The sequence below is a fragment of the Pinus tabuliformis genome, chromosome 4_1 (genome assembly GCF_031772625.1).
Source record: "Pinus tabuliformis cultivar Carrire ecotype Pingquan chromosome 4_1, CPIR1, whole genome shotgun sequence".
NCBI classification, from domain to species: Eukaryota; Viridiplantae; Streptophyta; class Pinopsida; order Pinales; family Pinaceae; genus Pinus; species Pinus tabuliformis.
The window spans coordinates 973,162,371-973,180,572 of NC_142303.1; the positions used below are offsets into that span (position 1 = coordinate 973,162,371).

At 41.7% G+C, this 18,202-nt stretch overlaps 1 protein-coding gene across 3 annotated transcripts in view; it reads right to left on the reverse strand.

Annotated features, from left to right (window-relative positions):
• LOC149179381 (uncharacterized) overlaps positions 1-18,202 on the reverse strand; it is a 316,696-nt gene that overhangs the window by 99,186 nt on the left and 199,308 nt on the right. The window lies entirely within an intron of this gene.

The following is an 18,202-nucleotide window of genomic DNA, read 5'->3' on the forward strand; positions in this document are numbered from 1 at the left end:
AATATCTCACAAGAAATGCAAGGATGCTCACTAAGGGCCATTGTTACTCAAAACATGGGAACAACCCAAATTACTTATATTCATGTATTTTGGTAGCATGCTCCAAAATTTTGATGGAATGGTGAAAAAAGAACATGAAGGATATAACAAAACAGCTTAAATGGGGTTTTCCTTCAAGACATACAATTTTACAATTAACTACTCCCAAACATCAACAACATCTAACAAGCAACAGTCACAACCATTCAATGAAAGAGTGACATTTACAAATATCTAAATTGGATTGTGCAAAACAGAAGCTGCATCCTTTAATTTTAACATGATAAGTCATCATGACTGATATTAAGTTGTAAACAATTCTTATTAATATTAGATCGGGGAAAAAATTCAAAAGGGGCCTGTTGCTGCACAACTAGCAGGTCTTGTAAAGAGGAAAAAGCTAGAGGGCACAATAAAGTTATAAACACTTGGGATAGAGGTCCACTGTCACCGTTACCTCTCAAACTAGGAGGGATCGTAGGAGGAGATCCTAAAGGGACAACTACTAGGCCAAGGGAAACAATGGAGATTTAACCCATTGTCACCTCAGCGAAAGCTCCCTGATCTTTACAGACTTTCACCGAATGAAGGAGACCCAGTGGTAAAGGGAATCACTAGAAGGATGAACCAATGAAGAGAAAAGGAGTGATTCCTAAGGCCTATTCACAAGACTCAATTGTATGGTTCGCTTGCTTGAGAAGCAAAGTGTAAGGCTCTCTAAGAAGGACCAAGGGAGTTTCAAGGGCTAGGGTTTGCAAATGAGACTTATCAAGGAGGAACCTAGTCCTAGAAACCTTTGTGAAAACTTGGTTTTCAAATGGTCTTTGTCAAATTATCTTCCAAAAGTTGTGTGACCACACGGGACCAAGTGGACCCAAAATTAGGTCAAGTGGGTGGAGTTGATCAATCAAGAGTGTGCTTGACCTAATTGAGGGGGAGAAGGGGATCAAAGGAGAAATTTTTAGTGATCTTAATGCAATGATCCCTATGAGGTCACTAGCCAATGGGAAACCAAGGGCAAGAATCGATTTTCAAATTAGGGCTTGGATTATCTCGAGATCCCACCATCGGAATTGCGTCAAATTTGGAGGGCTCCTAGGAGAGTCGAGAAACAACAGCACAGTAGAGGGCAAGAGATCGAATTTTTTCAGTAGGTGAATTGTGAGAAATATGATGCCCTAGGTCATCTATTGGGACTAGGCCTAGAAAGAAAGATGGAAGGTGAGAAAGACGTGCTTTAAAGTGATCACAAATGGAGGATCAGTGCCTAATCCTTTGGGAGAAATGGAGTCAACGAGATTCCAATGCTTGGGATGATTTCAATTAGTCAAGGAGGCCCCTAGAACAATTTTGCATGGCAATTAGGGCATGGGACAATTTCTTCAAGGTTTTTACACTTCGATATGCAATATATGATGACTTATCAAGATAAAATTTCAACAAAATATCTCTAGGAATATTCACTTATTCATACATGGCCCATGACATGATGCAATGATATAAAAAGAAAATTTTCCACAATTTCATATAAGAAAAGCAGTAAATTTCAGCCTAGTATAACGAAAATCCCTAGCAACATGCATGTGACAAAAGAAAATGACAAAATAGCATTAAAAGAGTACTTACATGTAATAAAAAGTATATTTAATCATCATTATATGCCAATAGCGAAGCTTCAAGACAAAAATGAAGAGATCCAAACATCAAAATTCATCCATTCATCCAATTTCGTTCTCCAAAAAGAATAGCGAAAATCTCACAAGAGAGAATGATCCAATCCAAGTGATGATGATCAAAATGATTCATCACACTTGTATTTATACACTTCCTAATGAATTTGATTTAGCTAACTAGGCCTAATTTAGCCCTTAAAATAAAATAATGTGCATAATAACAAAACTTTCGGTGGCAAACCCACCAAATAGCTCAATAATGTAAAGATAAGCCTCTCAATAGGGTCGAATGATCAACAAAGTGAAACATTGGGCCTTTGAAGAGACCTAATGAAGTCCAAGGGGTGACATGATGTAGAAATGGACTCCAAACATAGTGGACAAGGGTGTGGCCCCTTGTTTTCCAATCAAGAACTTGTGGTGCTCCCAAGTGGGTGTGGGGGCACAAGAACATCCTCATGGGTCCCCAAATGGATCAAATCTGCCTATAGACCATCTGTAAGGGCTAGAGTAATGACATAAGCCCTCACTTTGCAGCAGGAGGCATTCTGGAACATCTGCCAAGTGTATGGTGCAACTGTGAAGCTGGCTAGGCAAGGTGGACCAGGTGCATCATCCTCAACCAAAAGGTGAAACATGAGCAATCAATGAACATTGTTGGGGATCCATGAAGTAATATCTACTATGGTGGAGGCCAATGGCTCTCAACGCTCACCCTACAAATGCCAATGTGGCCCTCTGGAGGGCTAGGACCCCGTATAGGGAGACCAAGCCCTAAATGCAGACCCACCTACAATCTTGCATAAGATCCAAAGCGTCCCCTTGCCCTCCAATACAACAAATCATTGGAATAATCAACTAGTAATTCTTGCAAATCATGGAGTCAATGGGGCACTTCATGGTGGCATGTCCTTCCATAGTGGGTTTTGGCATGTACAAGTGTCTCCAAGCTCAATAGGGGGTTAACCAAGGACCCTATTAGGTGCTTTCAACCTCTAAAGGAGGTGGCATGTCCATGGTACATCCTTTAAGAGGTAGGTAGTTAATGATATAATTATGGGATGGAGTGGGGATCAGGGGAATCATCGAGACCACATGTCAAGGTGCATATGTAACTATAATAAGGGAAGCCCACACCTGGATATATGAGTGTAGGAGGGAGAAAATTGTGGTACATGAGTTACACTAGCAATCTCTTGGTTACCGTAGGCCTCTTACCTACACATATCAAAGACCAAGCACACAGGGCAGCATGTTTTTGTGGTGTCTTATGATCACCCATGCTTAGTATTAGGCCGTAAAATGAACAGAAAAGAAAACTATGCAAATTTAATCTAAATGCAATTAATCTATGATTAGAAATATCACATGATGTTAGTTCTAATGAGAAAATCAACATGCAATGCATCCTAATCTAACATGCATATAGTACAGTGTCAAGGAAAGGGATGATAAGACTTAACTTCACTGGTTGCAGCCAAAGTTCGTCGTTGAGTTTAGCAGTATAGTAATAGTCCTCCCCAACTTTCCCATGGATCTTGACAGGCATTGGATTTTTATCAACCAAGATCAAATCCCCAACCTTGTATTCCCTTTTAGGCTTCCACTTTTAGTTTGCTTTGTGATTTGGTCGTTTGAGAATATGGACTTCTTGTGAAGGGAGAATAGGATAAGGCTTCTCAATCTCATGTGTCTTGTAGTATGGGATCAGTCCTGGCTTGACCACATGAGAAGGGTAAGTAGGCTCTCTATAAAGGATGAAGGGGTTTCCATCAGATTGTGGGATAGTGGCATATGACAAGTCCATTTGGAGGTGACCTCCAACAGTGGCTCCCCACTTCCTTGATAGGAGCATACCCCATACATCAGGGATATCTATGACCACAACATCCATAAGCAATGATATATCAAGGTTCATAGCCAAAGAAACCTTAAGGTATTTTATGAGGCCTTCCACTTCCACAGGCTTGGAGTTAAAACCACATACCTTCTTATATGGTTGAGTGATGTTAAGACCCAATTGCTTCATGACTTTTAGGGGCATGATGTTTGCAGAAGCCCCTAAGTCTAACATACAATTATGCAATAGAAGGTCATTGATGGCTAAAGTAAGCATGAATGGCTCATGTCCAGGGTTTAGATCGGAAGGTGAATGTTTTGCAAGTCTTCGAGTAATTCTTCCTCTTCGAAACCCAGGGATTTCTTGATTTGCCATTGTTGCTTGGGAAGTTTTGTTATCTCCTTTAATGGAACTGGCACAGTGATTTTCCCTAAAGTAGTCTCTAGATCAATGTTAAGACCAACCTCTTTGCCCTTTTCCTGCTTCTTGATGGTTTCTTTTTTTTGAGGATCCTTTTTGGGATTAGCCTTCTTTGGGGGATCCTTTTTAGGAGGATCTTTAAGGAGAGGTTCCTTAGGGGAGACTTGCTTGGGAATTGAGTCATCTTTGTTGGGCTCCTTGGAGGTTGCAGGGTCTTTATTGTTGTCCTTTCGTGAATATTGGACCCTTTTGAATCTTTCATTTTCATCAATGTTAAGGATTGGCTCTTCCTTTTCTTCTTTGAAGGTGACCTCACTAATGGGAGGATGTGTATATGAACCTCCTAACAAAATGTTAACAACGTCAAATTCTACAAGGTTAGTCTACTCATCTACTTCTTCATTATCACTTTCATCCTCATCACTTTGCTCCTCCTCGGAAGATGAATCTTGCTCAACCGCATGTTGATTTGGGGTAGCATGGGATGTGCTCTAGCCATGAAAATTGGTGGAGAGGCTAAAGCACATGAGATCTCCAAGACCCAGAAATGGTTTAGGTAGATTCTACCTGGTTAAGGAGATATTAAAATAATTAATATTTTTAATGGAGTTCCTAAGTCTAAACTTGGGAAAAATAAAATATTAATGAGTATTAATATAAAACTGGGTTAGAAGGTTCTAAATGACATGGATCAAGCCAAATCTAATCTTAGTCGTTGATTAGAGACATAATCTCGACCATTGAAGGACCAACAGAAAAAGTATAAGAGGAGGCTTGAGGGTCAATTGGAGAACACACCAGAGTGATCAGTCATTCGGTTTTCTAGAGCAGGGTTTGCTAAGAGAAATCGAATCAGTGATCAATTGCAATGAGGGGTAGTGAGTACGAGATAGAGAGGCAGAGATAGTGTTGAGAGACCAGCGCAGAAGCAGAGAGAGGCAGACGCTGAGCCAAAGGGAGCCACGTAGAGGCAGAAAGGACTGCACAAAGGCTAGAAGGGCCTGCGTCATCCACGTAGAGGCTACAGGAGTGACGCAGAGGGTCGTAGAGGCTGCACAGTGCCTCAGAGCGCTGACGCAGAGGCCAGGAGGGTTGACGATAAGCTTCAGATTGTGTTGGAGAGGGTTTTGTGGGGCAGACTTTCTGAATATCTGCTTCCGGATAGAGAGGTAATACTGCCAGATTATTTTCTCTGTCGGGCGAGCCAGTTTGGCACCCAGTGTACTCAAGAAAAGATGCTTAATAATAAAACCCTCAGAACTGCTGCACCGTTTTTCCCAAGTTGGGTTTTTCCAGGGACGATTGTCCAAAAATAATGGTGTTCCTTGTGTGTTTGTTCATTTCTTTTAGTTGTTGATCTGTAGATGGTTGAGACTGTATTGTGTTTATTTCAGTGCTTATATGACTAAATAACTTCTTAGTAATTAAACAAGTAGGAGAAATAAACCAAAGAATCCAGATAAAATATCTAACGCGTAATACTTAGAGATTTCAACATCGCATTAGTTGGAGCCAAAGTGTTTGGGACATGAGATGAGCTCGGCTTGTCTTCATCACTTTGCCTTTTATGAAAGGGCTTTCCTTTTGGATGTAACTAGACTTTTGGGCCCTTTCCAAGGCGGTGATTTTGTTCATGTAGAGCCAATCTTATGAGTTCACTTCTTCACTGAGTTTTTCCATCTTTTTTTTAATGGCCAGAAGGGTTTCATCGTGTTGATATTTGGATTTTTCCCTTTTGACCTAGGCTTTAGCCTTGGGGTGGTCATTAACATCCATTCTAGAGATTTGTCAGTTTTCCTCAACTTCCATTGCTATCACTTTAGCCTCAGCTAACGTTGAATGTTTCGTGTCCCTTAGTGCATAGATCAGTTGGCCACCTACAACTTTGATGAATTTGTCAAGAATGTTAGCATCAGGGGGCTTTAAATAATCAGCATATCCCTGACTACCATATCAAATTTTTGGATGAATTCTCAGATGTCTTCCCTTCCCCTAGTTATTTGATAAAACTTTTCAATTTTGAAGGTTCCTTGTGCATTACATGACCATTTTCTCATGAACCAGAGAGGTTGCAAATTCCATTGGCTAGGTGGGCAAATTTTCGTGGAAAAATAATTCTTTGAGTGAGTCAACAGAGAATAAAATTTTCCAGATCGAGATTTGTCAAAGGCAGAGGGAGCAGTGCAACAGTTTCCACGCAAAGCTAGACATGTATTTTGCAGCTGAGAATTCATTGTTGCAAACGAAAAATAGCTCAAGAAATTATAGATAGTCAAGAAGCCTCAGAATTATCTTCCAGATTGGAAGATGAGTTTGTGTGTCTGTCAGGTTCGACATCAACTGGTGTATGGTATATTGATAGCAGAGCTTCAACTCACATCAACTGGAGTAAGGGAATATTTCTCGAGCTATCAAGAGGAGCAAATGGATTTCCAAAGCACTATGGGCAACAAAACTAAGTGTGCTCCAGTAGGAAGAGGCACCATAGATTTTCAAACAGAAGCAGGAACCAGCACTAGCGCCACTAATGTACTGCATGTGTCAGGATTGGGTATGAACCTAATTTCAATATCCCAGTTGCAGGACAATGCGTACGATGTATACTTTGTGGGAAAGAAAGTATATGTCAAGCATCCCAGCTGGAAGAAGGTGAGACAAATTGGAGCTCGAAGCAACCAGCTATATAGATTGCAGATCGATTCTCCAATGGCATTGATAGGCAGTGATAACAAAGATGAAGCCCAAAGCGGTCGAGCTGAAGGCACGCATCCGAAGTCAGATCCGGAACTATGAAGATCTCCCGTAGCTCATCACTAGTTTGCAGGCTTCCCATGCACGGGTATTCAGGAGTATGGATGTTGTTGTGCGCCCGCACACGATCCCATCTATTGGGACACTCACCTAGGCAAGGACAAAGGCACAAGTCCCACTGGAGCTTGACTCGTACCTTGACAAGTTGATGCGCATAGCCACCAGCCTAGACATGGTGATCAGTGCAGACACCATGCATCAGTATGTTGATGGTCCGGCCGCACTCAAGACAATGATGCGCAGGTTATTAGACAAGTCGGATAGAGGAGCTCGAGCAGTGTACCCAGATGCTATGGAGGCAAGAGTTCGTTTCCAGAAAGATGTCACCTTAGAGCACACGGACACCATAGCGGACTACCGAGCTTGGCATCAATTCGCTACTGACAACCACCATGAGGGTGTCGAAGAGCTGGTCTTCCCACGGTTGTCTGAGTCATAGCGATGTCTTGCATGGCTGGCTCAAGTCTATTTTGTCTCACATGGGTACATGTGCAGATTGTATGTAATGTCTTGGCAAGTGGAAGTTCAAGTGTCAATAGTTGGATGTAACAGTCATAGAGTAGAAGAAGAGTCATGAGGGTAGTTGAATTGTCACAAAGGGGAATGTCAAGGGCCACCCGACCCTTTGTTATATACAGTCCCTCATAACTCATTGTAGAGGCATTGGGTCAGCCAGGCTTCTAATAGGAGTATTTTAGAGAGAGCTTGGACAGTATTGTAATGAACCTTGGCTTCTCCACTATGCAAAGCTAGTATATCCCTTTGGAGGAGTAGGCGGCAGTGACTATAACGTTCCACTGTCGGAACTAGTGGTTGGTCATGGTTGTATTGTATGACTGGAACTTACAGTTCTTAATATAACAGAACCAGCATGTTTCATGCATATGTTGTATTGTATTTCAACTATCCTTTTTACTCTAAATGATATATGTATATGTTTGCTTACGCATGCATGTGTAGCTATTTTTTGTATATGTATGTATGAATCTTACTGAAATGTGTTGTTGGTTTAACCATCACTTTGGATTGCTAGCTTACTTGCCTTCCATGTTGTGATGCATCTTTGCTCGTGTTTTCCCTTCTTAACTTCGTGCTTTCACAGGTTTCCAAGGGGCGCACTCACCTCACCCTCCATGTGTTAGAACCGCTCATGCACCTTCCTTGACTTGCTGCATATGTCACACCCTTGCTACCAACAGAGACATCTTACTTGCCTCTGTGCAAAACCGTGGGCAAGGCGAGACTGTATCACCCACTGTTGCGATTCCTATACCAAAAGGTTTGAGGTCTAGTTGGGACTTCTTACAAGGGAGATCCCCGAACATGTTGGTGGGTCCAACAATGTTAACAATTGGATATCACTTTGTTGGCTTAAAAAGAAAGGATACTCCCTCTATGGCAAGTTACATGAAGATGGGATTCAATATCATAAGAATTGCAGGAAGTTGGATTGGAAGGATCTTCTACAACCTATCTAAGAAGATCAAAAGCGAAGGATTCTTGGTTGAACATACAAGTACTCTTGATGATTACCATGCCTAGATCATTAATAGTGGAGCATCAAGACATATGACAGGAGAAATCAGACAACTTCATACTCTATCAAAGGAACAATCATCTCATGCAATGGAGCTAGGAGACAATAACAGTTATGCAGTCAAGGGCCTTGGATCTACATCTTTAAAGCTGGAGAATGGAGCAAAGCTAAACCTCAACAATATACTTTATGTTCCAGGATTGAAAAAGAATTTTCTTTCAATTTCTTGTTTAGAAGATAACGGAGATAGGGTTTCTTTTGTAGATGGTAAAGTTTTGGTTTGGGGAAGGGATTCCAGCATTGAAAAAGCAAAAGTTATTGGAGTTTGTGAAGGAAGACTATGTAGAGTTATAACACCATCTCCTCAAGCCCTAGTTCACACGAAAATCAATCCCATCGAAGTTGTGCGTTGCCATAGCGTGGCACTGCGTTGTCATGTCCCCATTTTTATCCTTCTTCATAAAGCAGCCAAGGTGGATTTCCAAGGCAAGAGATGGTCAGGTCAGTGGAGCAGGTTTATGTCATCAGGGGTTTCGATGGAGTTTTGCGGAGTTTTTATGGGATTTGATGGCATTCGCTTGGCATATTCCATCATCCGCACAGTTTGCCTTTCATTTCGTCTCATTCTGACAACTTTGAGAGATCAACATTATTATTGGGCATAACTTAATTAATTATGATCGAGGAGGCATTCCGAAGAGATTAATTGGTGGAACACCTCAGTGTAATAGCCCGTTGGAACCCGAATGGGAAGATCTACAGGACAGGATGGTTAGATATGAGTTTCAATGGCCTGAGGAGACATGGTGGCCAATTTACCCTTTTCCCGCATTAAAAGAAAATTTTAATTGAAATAAAAGATGGAAAAGTGCTCCATGATTAAAATAATAATAAAATAAGAGGTTCTAGAGGAGTCCATCAAATCTATAGAAGAGGAGGAGGAGACCATTGAAGGACATCTTGGATTGAGTATTGTTTCTTGTATGAGAGGTTGAGAACCCAGTTCTCTACTCCATTGGTAGCCCCAAGACGAAAACCCTCCGGTGATTGAGAGAGATTGGGCGTGCACCCATCTCCCCTTGGTGGATTCATTCAGAATCCACAGGTGTAGTGATTGTTTTTTTGTTTCAATATGGAGACCGGAGGGTCATTCCCAACTATTGTATTGGCATACATCTATATATAATAAAGATGGATTTTGGTTGCTGCATTTCTCATCATTCCTCATGTTGTGATTTTTAATGAGATTCTGTGCAATTTATAGATTTATGATTTGGGTTTTACATGGCAATCTTATGGAAAATGCATGATAGTTTTATATGAAGTGTCTGTTCCAAATTTCCTTTGTTCGGGACATTACAGTGGTATCAGAGAAAATTTCTAGGCTCAGACTGCGGGTTTTCAATTGCAAGGGTTTCGTATTATTTGCAGTTAGCATGGACGATTAATTCAAATTGGAGCGGCATTACTAGTCAAGATTTGCAAGGAGCTAAATTTTTTTTTTTTTGGGATTGATTATTCAACTGAGCCATCGTCTCAAAAATCCGAAGTGAATGATCAAGGCAACAGTTTTAATTTCAGGAGGACGAAACCCATTTTTGAAGAGTTTGGGCGTAATTCCTGCATAGCTAGCGTAATTGTCAAGATGGGCCATCCAAAATTTCGTGAAAAGCGTGCACGATTGAAGGGTTGTGTATGAATTTCTAAAGAATCGAGGGACCATCTCACAGGTGGCCATGGCAATTTTCGTTAAACCTTGCCGACAAATCACGTGTGTGGGCCATACATCATCAACGTTACACCAGAACGTGGGTTGAGTCGTGGATCAAATTCGACTTATTAAAAGGATCACTTAAATTTAGAAGGATGGTGAAATTTATCATAGGACGAGAATACACACAGAGAGGCCGATCCAAGTTTCTGAACATGCATGCGTGAAGAGGTGTTGTGCACAGACAAGGGTATCGATCCACAAATTCCAGAGCTCTGTCGAATAACTATTTGTCTGGGCCGCATTGTCTTCATTTTAAAAGGTGGCCAAATTAAAATTGCATAAGCAAACTATTTTAATCTCAACAGTGGCCGCCTCAAATTTTATGGGGGTCGAATCATCTCTCAAGATCCACGGTCGGATTTGTGAGCTGTCAAGACAAGCCTAGCAAAAACCGTCACCAAATCAAGCCTATTCGTGTTACTCAGATATTCGGAAGGTCGAATGTCATCCGTGAAACAAGTCGAGGTGGTCGCATCTGCATTCTTACTGAGGCTGAGTAAGCACTTGTGATTAGGCGGACAAGGCGTAACTGGGGAGAACAAGTCGGACATCGAGCAACTACCAAAATCAATCTCGTTGAAGTCAAATGTTGTCTGAAATATTGCTCGAACCCTGGACAAAGGTGCAGTTTGCTACAAGTGCACAATAGTCTGAGCGCGACGCTGTGTAAATCGGGGGCCCAGTCGTTAATGTGTGATTTTCGAGTCAACAACTGTTTGACTCCTATTTTCCAGACGTCGCAGTCATGCTGAATAACTAATTGAAGCAAGTGGTTTCCAAGAGTCTTGGCCGAGTTTTAACCAAGGCAGAGTAACCTGTATCGTCGTAGCGTGCGATAAGTTCGTTTTTACAAAGGACACGTGTTTGGGGAGCACCACGTATCAGTGGTACCAGGATCGATTGACTAAGGCGGAAAATTGCAGACGTGGGTATCAAATCGAATTACATAGTCACCCAATTGTTAAGTGGGTATTTGTTGTGCACGATCTGCATGCGACAATGCAATGGAACAAAGAAGTCCCGTACATTGGTTTGGGTTGGGCAATGGTATGATCCCTGTAGCTGCAATGGAGAAAGTGATGAGCAAACCTATACATTGAGCATACCATTGTCGAAATGCAAGTGTTTTGGACAGATGTGCAATCGCAGAGAGATGTAGTCATTGGCAGATTGAGATTTTTCTGGGCGTACTGACTCCAGGTTTTATTCCCTCAAGCCTTGCATTTATTAAAAGTATTGGGTTTGCAATTTACTCAGATGTGGGCTAATGTATAGCAATCAAAATCTTACAGTCAACCTGCAAGAAACTTTTAAAGTACCCTGAACTGTGACATAATCATTTATTCAGATTTTGGTTTGTTTCGGTACCTGTAGCAAATAAAAATTGGATCATTGACCATATTTTATATTGTCATAGTTGTTGCACTATCGACACTATATATGGTTGAGTCCTGCCATAGAGTTGTGTATGTGTGACAATACCCTTTTTATTTGCTCAAGCCTTGTAAGGATTCTACTAATCTTTGTATTGTCATGAGCTAAGTCTTGCCTCAATGTTGATTAAGTGTTGCTAGGGTTTTTATGTTGCAGCCGAAGTATTGTGTAATAGAGTGAGGTTATTGTGAAAATTCTATCGTTGCAGCAATTGATTTACTTTTCCTACTTATTTCATCATAAGTTATTCATGAAATTACTTAAACAAACATTAAAATAAATATTGTTGCAAATATCACATCGTAATATAGAAACAAAAATATGCACACATTGACACAGTTATTTTGGACTAATGTCCCCGGAAAAACCCAATGTGGGAAAACCGATGCAGCAAGGGAGGATTTTACTATTCAGCAATTTTTTTGTACAACAGGGTGCCAAACTGGCTTACCCACAGATAGACAAACTTCCAGCACTTTCCTAAAACTAGCGTAGGCCCTACTGACCTTTGCTACAGCCTGAAACCCTCTGTGTCAGCCTACTGAGGTTCTGCGCAGCCTCTCTAGGCTTCTGCGTCAATCCAGCAGCCTTTGCGTGGATAACACAGGCCCTTCTAGCTCTGCGCAATCTCTGTTGCCTCTGCGTGGCTTCCTCTAGCTCTGCATCTGCCTCTTCTGCGTTGATCTCTCGTCTCTTTGTTCCGTACTTGTTGCCTCCTGACTGCTCTCCAGACCACTGGTTCAATTTCTCAGCAACCCCGCTCCATAAATTGAACTGACTGGTCTCCCTCAGTGTGTTCTCCAAGTGCCCCTCAAGCCTCCTCTTATACTTTTTCTGTTGACATCTCAACGACAGAGATTAAGTCCCTAATCAACGGCTAAGATTAGATCTGGCTTGATCCATGTCTTTTGGACCATTCTAACACAAATTCATATTAATACACATTAATATTTTATTTTCCCTAAGTTTAGACTTAGGGACTCCATTATAAATATTAATTATTTTAATACCTCCTGATCTGTTTAGAATCTGCCCAAACCTTTTCTCGGTATTGGAGATCTCTTGTGCCCCAACCTCTCCACCAAATTTCGTGGCTAGAGCACATCCGATGCTACCCCAAATCAACAGTAATAGATGTCTTGATGTCATAGTAGAGTGCATATATATATTGTTTACTGTCGATCGGGAATGTCTTAAATTTGTTCAGATGGAGTTTTTAAAACACCTCCTAAATCAACACGGTAGTATCTCAATGAATTGCAATACAAACCAGGAAACAAAGCAAAACATCAAACCTTTCTCAAGAGAGGTCTATGCCATTCTTCAGAAGGATCCAAGAGATTTGCAGAAGGGACCGAAGATGGGACATAAAATATTTACACTTGGGACAGATTTGAAGCGCATGAGGGTCACATGGAAAGCTCTTTTCAAACTTGATGAACTGAATGCAATCCTTTCCAAAGTGAACCAGCTAGAAGGAAAGAAATTAATTTGGGCTCTAAGACCAGCTATTCTTGCTCTCATACAACCCAAGTTCTTGGAAGAATCTTGCGAAGGAGTTAGACTTTCGGTTGCATCTTGTCTCAGTCACATCATGAGACTGGCTGCACCTATAGCTCCTTACAATGATGATGTGATGAGAAGAGTTTTTAGGCTGATAGTAGAAACTTTCCAAGACTTGGACAACAGTGCAGGCTCCCCCTTTGGGAAGAAGCTTGATATTCTAGGAGACATGGCCATGACTAGTACTTATGAGATCCTGTTTGATCTGGAGTGTGATGATTTGACCCTATAGATGTTCCAATGCTTCTTCAGCGTTAGGAAACATCATTCTGACCGAGTTATATCACACATGCAGTCCATCTTGTCCTCATGTATGAGAGGTCGCGATGCCATTTGTCGGGAGTTGCGGTCTCGATTGTTGTCTGTTTGGAGGAGAGATCAGTTGGTCTCACCTGCTGCTTATGAGCTAGCCGAGATATTGGTTGGGTAGAACATTGGGTTGTTCTAGAGGCAGTTGACCAGGGAGGAGCAGCTCAAGATTGGGGGATCATGCAGCAAGAATGAGATGAGGAGGAAGGGACTTTGCTTTGTCTACAAGGGACCTTGGGGACCTCACCACTCATGCTTGAGTGACACTAAGGAGATGACAGCGGTAGAGCAGGGAGATATTCTTTATGTCTTTTAGGATGAGGACTCTTCGTTGGACAAGTCCATGGGTTCATACGATGATACTTAGAGGAGCACGAGTTGTCATATGGAGTTGATGACAGTAGCCCAAATATGCATCCATGTGTGGTAGAGGAGTATGTGGAGCAGCTGATGCTTCCCATGCGGTAAAGAGACCAGAGAACAGATGAGCGGTTGATGACTCAACATAGAGAGCACATAGAGGAGCATAAGTCATGTCGAGTCATTGATATCAGGCCAGATTCATATGATGAGCAATCTGTGGGTCCTAGGAGAGACATTCAGGATAGCGTGTCACCAATGATGAGTCAGCATGAGCAGCATATGATGGAGCATGAGTCAGTTGAGGAGGATGAGGCACACAGTATGCATGATGAGCCTTCTTGGGAAAGCCAGTTGGAGGTTCATATCGAACCCGTGATGGTGGAGGGGGAGCAGCCACCCTTGGGGTCAGCCACTGATGAGGAGCAGACAAATGTACAGACAGTTGGCTAGGTGACATTACTCGCTAACACTTGTCCTCAGGAGATGTTGGAGTATGATAGGACGGTTCGACAGGAGTTTGGTGGACTAGAGGAGCGTGGAGTTTCCTACCAGGCGAGGGGGATGGCAGTGCATCTATCTTTGGGACTACCCATTGATGAGGTACAAACAGATGTAGTGGCAGCTAGATGAGTTGCAGCATTTCCAGGCAACAACCCTCTCCAGGACTACATAGATGGGGCTTGCAGCACGGTTTGCCCACTTTTTCCCATTAGGAGAGAGGCGGGATTTCTTGGGCACACTTGGATTGTCCAGGTAGAGCATCAATAGCTGAGCATGGACCAGTTTCAGCATTGTAGACATATCCCTTGCACAGGTGTCCATGCATTGGATTGGTGAGAGATCATGAGCTGGTATCCTTTTGATGGAGTGTCATTTTTAGTCAGGAGCATTGTATTGCAAGAGCCCTCCATGTTGAGGGATATCACATGCTTCAGTTGGCATCAGGATGTAGGTTGGCCATTCATCAGTATTTCAGCACTACTTCAACATGACGAGGTTGAACATGGTCTATGCCAAGGGTTGGATTGGAGAGATGTGATGAGTTGGTAGGCAGCGGGTGGAGCAGCATTCACAGCTAGAGCTATAGCACAATAGGAGTCGTGGAGCCTTGATGCTCCTTCTTGGCGACATTGCGATCTAGGAGGATTTGCTGATGAAGGGTTTCATCGAAGATTGATCTGGGATCCGAGCATCGAGAAGTCCGTCCATGGTGGGTTGACACAGGAGCAGAGTGTCACCTAGTGGTTCATATGGGATCCTAGCATTCGGTCTCAGTTGCGTTGGACCACCAGATTGGTCCACATATTTGGATTGCTTGAGGGCAAGCAATCTTGGGGTGGGAGGTCTGTCATGTCCCCATTTTTATCCTTCTTCATAGAGCAGCCAAAGTGGATTTCCAGGGCAGGAGATGGCCTAGTCAGTGGAGCATGTTTATGTCATCAGGGGTTCTGATGGAGTTTTGCAGAGTTTTTATGGGATTTGATGGCATTCGCTTGGCATATTCCATCATCTACATAGTTTGCCTTTCGTTCTGTCTCATCCCGACAACTTCCAGAAATCAGCGTTTTTATTGGGCATAGCTTAATTAATTATGCTCGAGGTTGCATTCCGAGGAGATTAATTGGTGGAACACCTTAGTGTAATAGCTTGTTGGAACCGGAACGGGAAGATATCTAGGATGGGATAGTTAGATATGAGTTTCAGTGGCCTGAGGAGGCATGGTGGCCAATTTACCCTTTTCCCGCATTAAAAGAATATTTTAATTGAAATAAAAGAGGGAAAAGTTCTCCATGATTAAAATAATAATAAAATAGGAGGTTCTAGAGGAGTCCATCAAATATATAAAAGAGGAGGACACCAATGGAGGACATCTTGGATTGAGTATTGTTTCTTGTATTGTTGAAATTTGGTACCGGAGGACAGGTGGTTCCCTTAGGCTTTGATCTTTGGCCTAGGGAAAAGTGTCCAAAAGAATTTAATTTTTCTCCTAAAGTGACTTTATAATTTTATAAAGTTAAATCTAATTTAAAAGTGACTTTAAGTGATAAAGTTATTAAGTCTAATTTTAAAGTGACTTTTATAAAGTCAATGAAAAATTAGAAAGGAAAAGTGACTTTGGAAATAAATGACTAAGTGGGTCTTTATTAAAGTGGGGTGAATTAAAAAATAGAAAGTGAGATTTAAATGAGCATTTAATCTCAACCATTGATCTAAATCTATTTCAGCCATTGGATTTAGAGATCACCCAAAAGTCACTTGGATCACCCAAAAGTCACTTGGAGTTATATTAAAGGAGGAAAAGGTCATTCATTCTTTCATGAGCAGATTGGGAGAAGGAGAGCAAGAGAGCAAGAGAGATTTCTGAGCAGGAAGGAGAAGGAGACAGCAGCTTGGCACACATTCCAAGGCAGCAGTTGAGCAGATTTGTACAGCTGATTCAGCACATAGTGAAAGGCAGATTTTTGCACAAAAATCGAGGAGCAGTTTGCTGATTTTTCTGCACACAAAACGGAGGTCGTACAACATTTATTGCTGTCCTGTTTGCTGTAATTTCCAGATTGCTGTGAGGCACGGGAAAGGAGATAAGTTGTAAATTTGCTTGCTGATTTTTTGCTGAATAATTCTCACTGTAAAAAGACAATTTTCAGAAATAAAGAAGAGCTCTCAAACTGGTTTTCCCCAAGAGTTGTAGAGGGTTTTTCCAGGGTCAAGTTGACCAAAAATATCAGTGTTTTAATGTGTTTTAATGGCTGTTTTTAATTGCTGATTTTTAATTCTGCAATTTCCAGCATTCTGAAAAATTTCCAGAATTTGTGTTTTCAGCAATATTTATTTTTTTCAGTCTGTTAAATGTATGGTTATGGGAATGGGCATTTAACTACATGGGAGAAATAAGGAGAAACTGAAAACCGGGGTGGGAAAACAGAAATTTTTACATGTATGAGAGGTTGAGAACCCGGTTCTCTACTCCATTGGTAGCCCCAGGACAAAAACCCTCGAGTGATTCAGAGAGATTGGGCATGCACCCATCTCCCCTTGGTGGATTCATTCAGAATCCACAGGTGTAGTGATTGTTTTTCTGTTTCAATTTGGAGACCGGAGGGTCATTCCCAGCTATTGTATTGGCATACATCTATATATAATAAAGCTGGATTTTGATTGCTGCATTTCTCATTGTTCCTCATGTTGTAATTTTTAATGAGATTTTGTGCAATTTATAGATTTATGATTTGGGTTTTACATGGAAATCTTCTGGAAAATGCATGATAGTTTTATATGAAGTGTTTGTTCAGAATTTCCTTGGTTTGGGACATTATATGTGTTGCCTCTCCGGACTACTCTTTGCCCTCTCTGCCTTGCACCCTCCGGATTAGGAAATCTTCCTCCGGAACAACTATCCCTGACCCTCTCTATAAAAAATCACTTCGAATCTCTCTGGCATCTGTTGCATTAGCTCACTTCAGAATTTCGATCTTTGATCTCTCACTCGATGTGATTGCCAAATGCCCATCAAGCCTCCTCTTATAATCCTTTAGTTGAGAACCAACGTCCCAGATTAGATTCTAATCAATGGCTAAGATCATTTTGGCTTGATCCTCATCTTCTTCTAGAAGTTTCACCCACAGTTTGGTTAATGCCCTTTAATTATTTTAATTTCCTAAGTTTAGACTTAGGCACCCATTAAAAATAATTAATTATTTTAATAAAACAGTCTCTGAGTGGAATTTCCCAGTGATGCTGACTTTGCATTGTTGCCAACTCTATTCAATCTCTAGCGTTCCTAGCCACTGCAATTGTCACTCCAGCACTCCTCTGCACCAACTGACACTAGTCCATCCTGCTACTTCTGATATGGGCTCCCGTAACAAGGTATTGATCCAAGAGGTGGATTCCTCAAGGATCCTTCCCATCTGTAGTTCTTTCGAACTACAATACTAGATCACCCCACCTCTCCCCTGGAGGTATCTAGGCAATCATGGCAAACTCCTCCTCCTCGATCTTTGTGGTTGCAGCCTTCAAATCATGTTTCTCGTCCTTGTCCTTCTTCTTGAGAGGACACTATGTAGCGTAGTGACCAAATTCACCACACCGGAAACATTTGATCTTAGAAACGTCCTTCTTCTTTCGTTGCTCCTGCTACCCCTTTGATGCAAGGGTTGCATTCTCTTCCTCCTCCTTGGGCTTCATCCCACTGTTGTTGTTGCCATCAAGTTTGCACTTGACTAAGTCTTGCCTCATCTTTTCCTGTTGAAGAGCGGCCCACATCCCTTCCCAATCTGACAATTTCTCTCTGCCCAGGATGCTCTGGACAAATACTTGCCATTCTTCTGAGACTGAATTCAAGGCCAACCTCACCATCTTCATAGGCGGAGGTGATGATCCTACAATTGCCAACTGATCTCAAACTTCCTGAAGCTTCGATAGTAATGGATCAATGC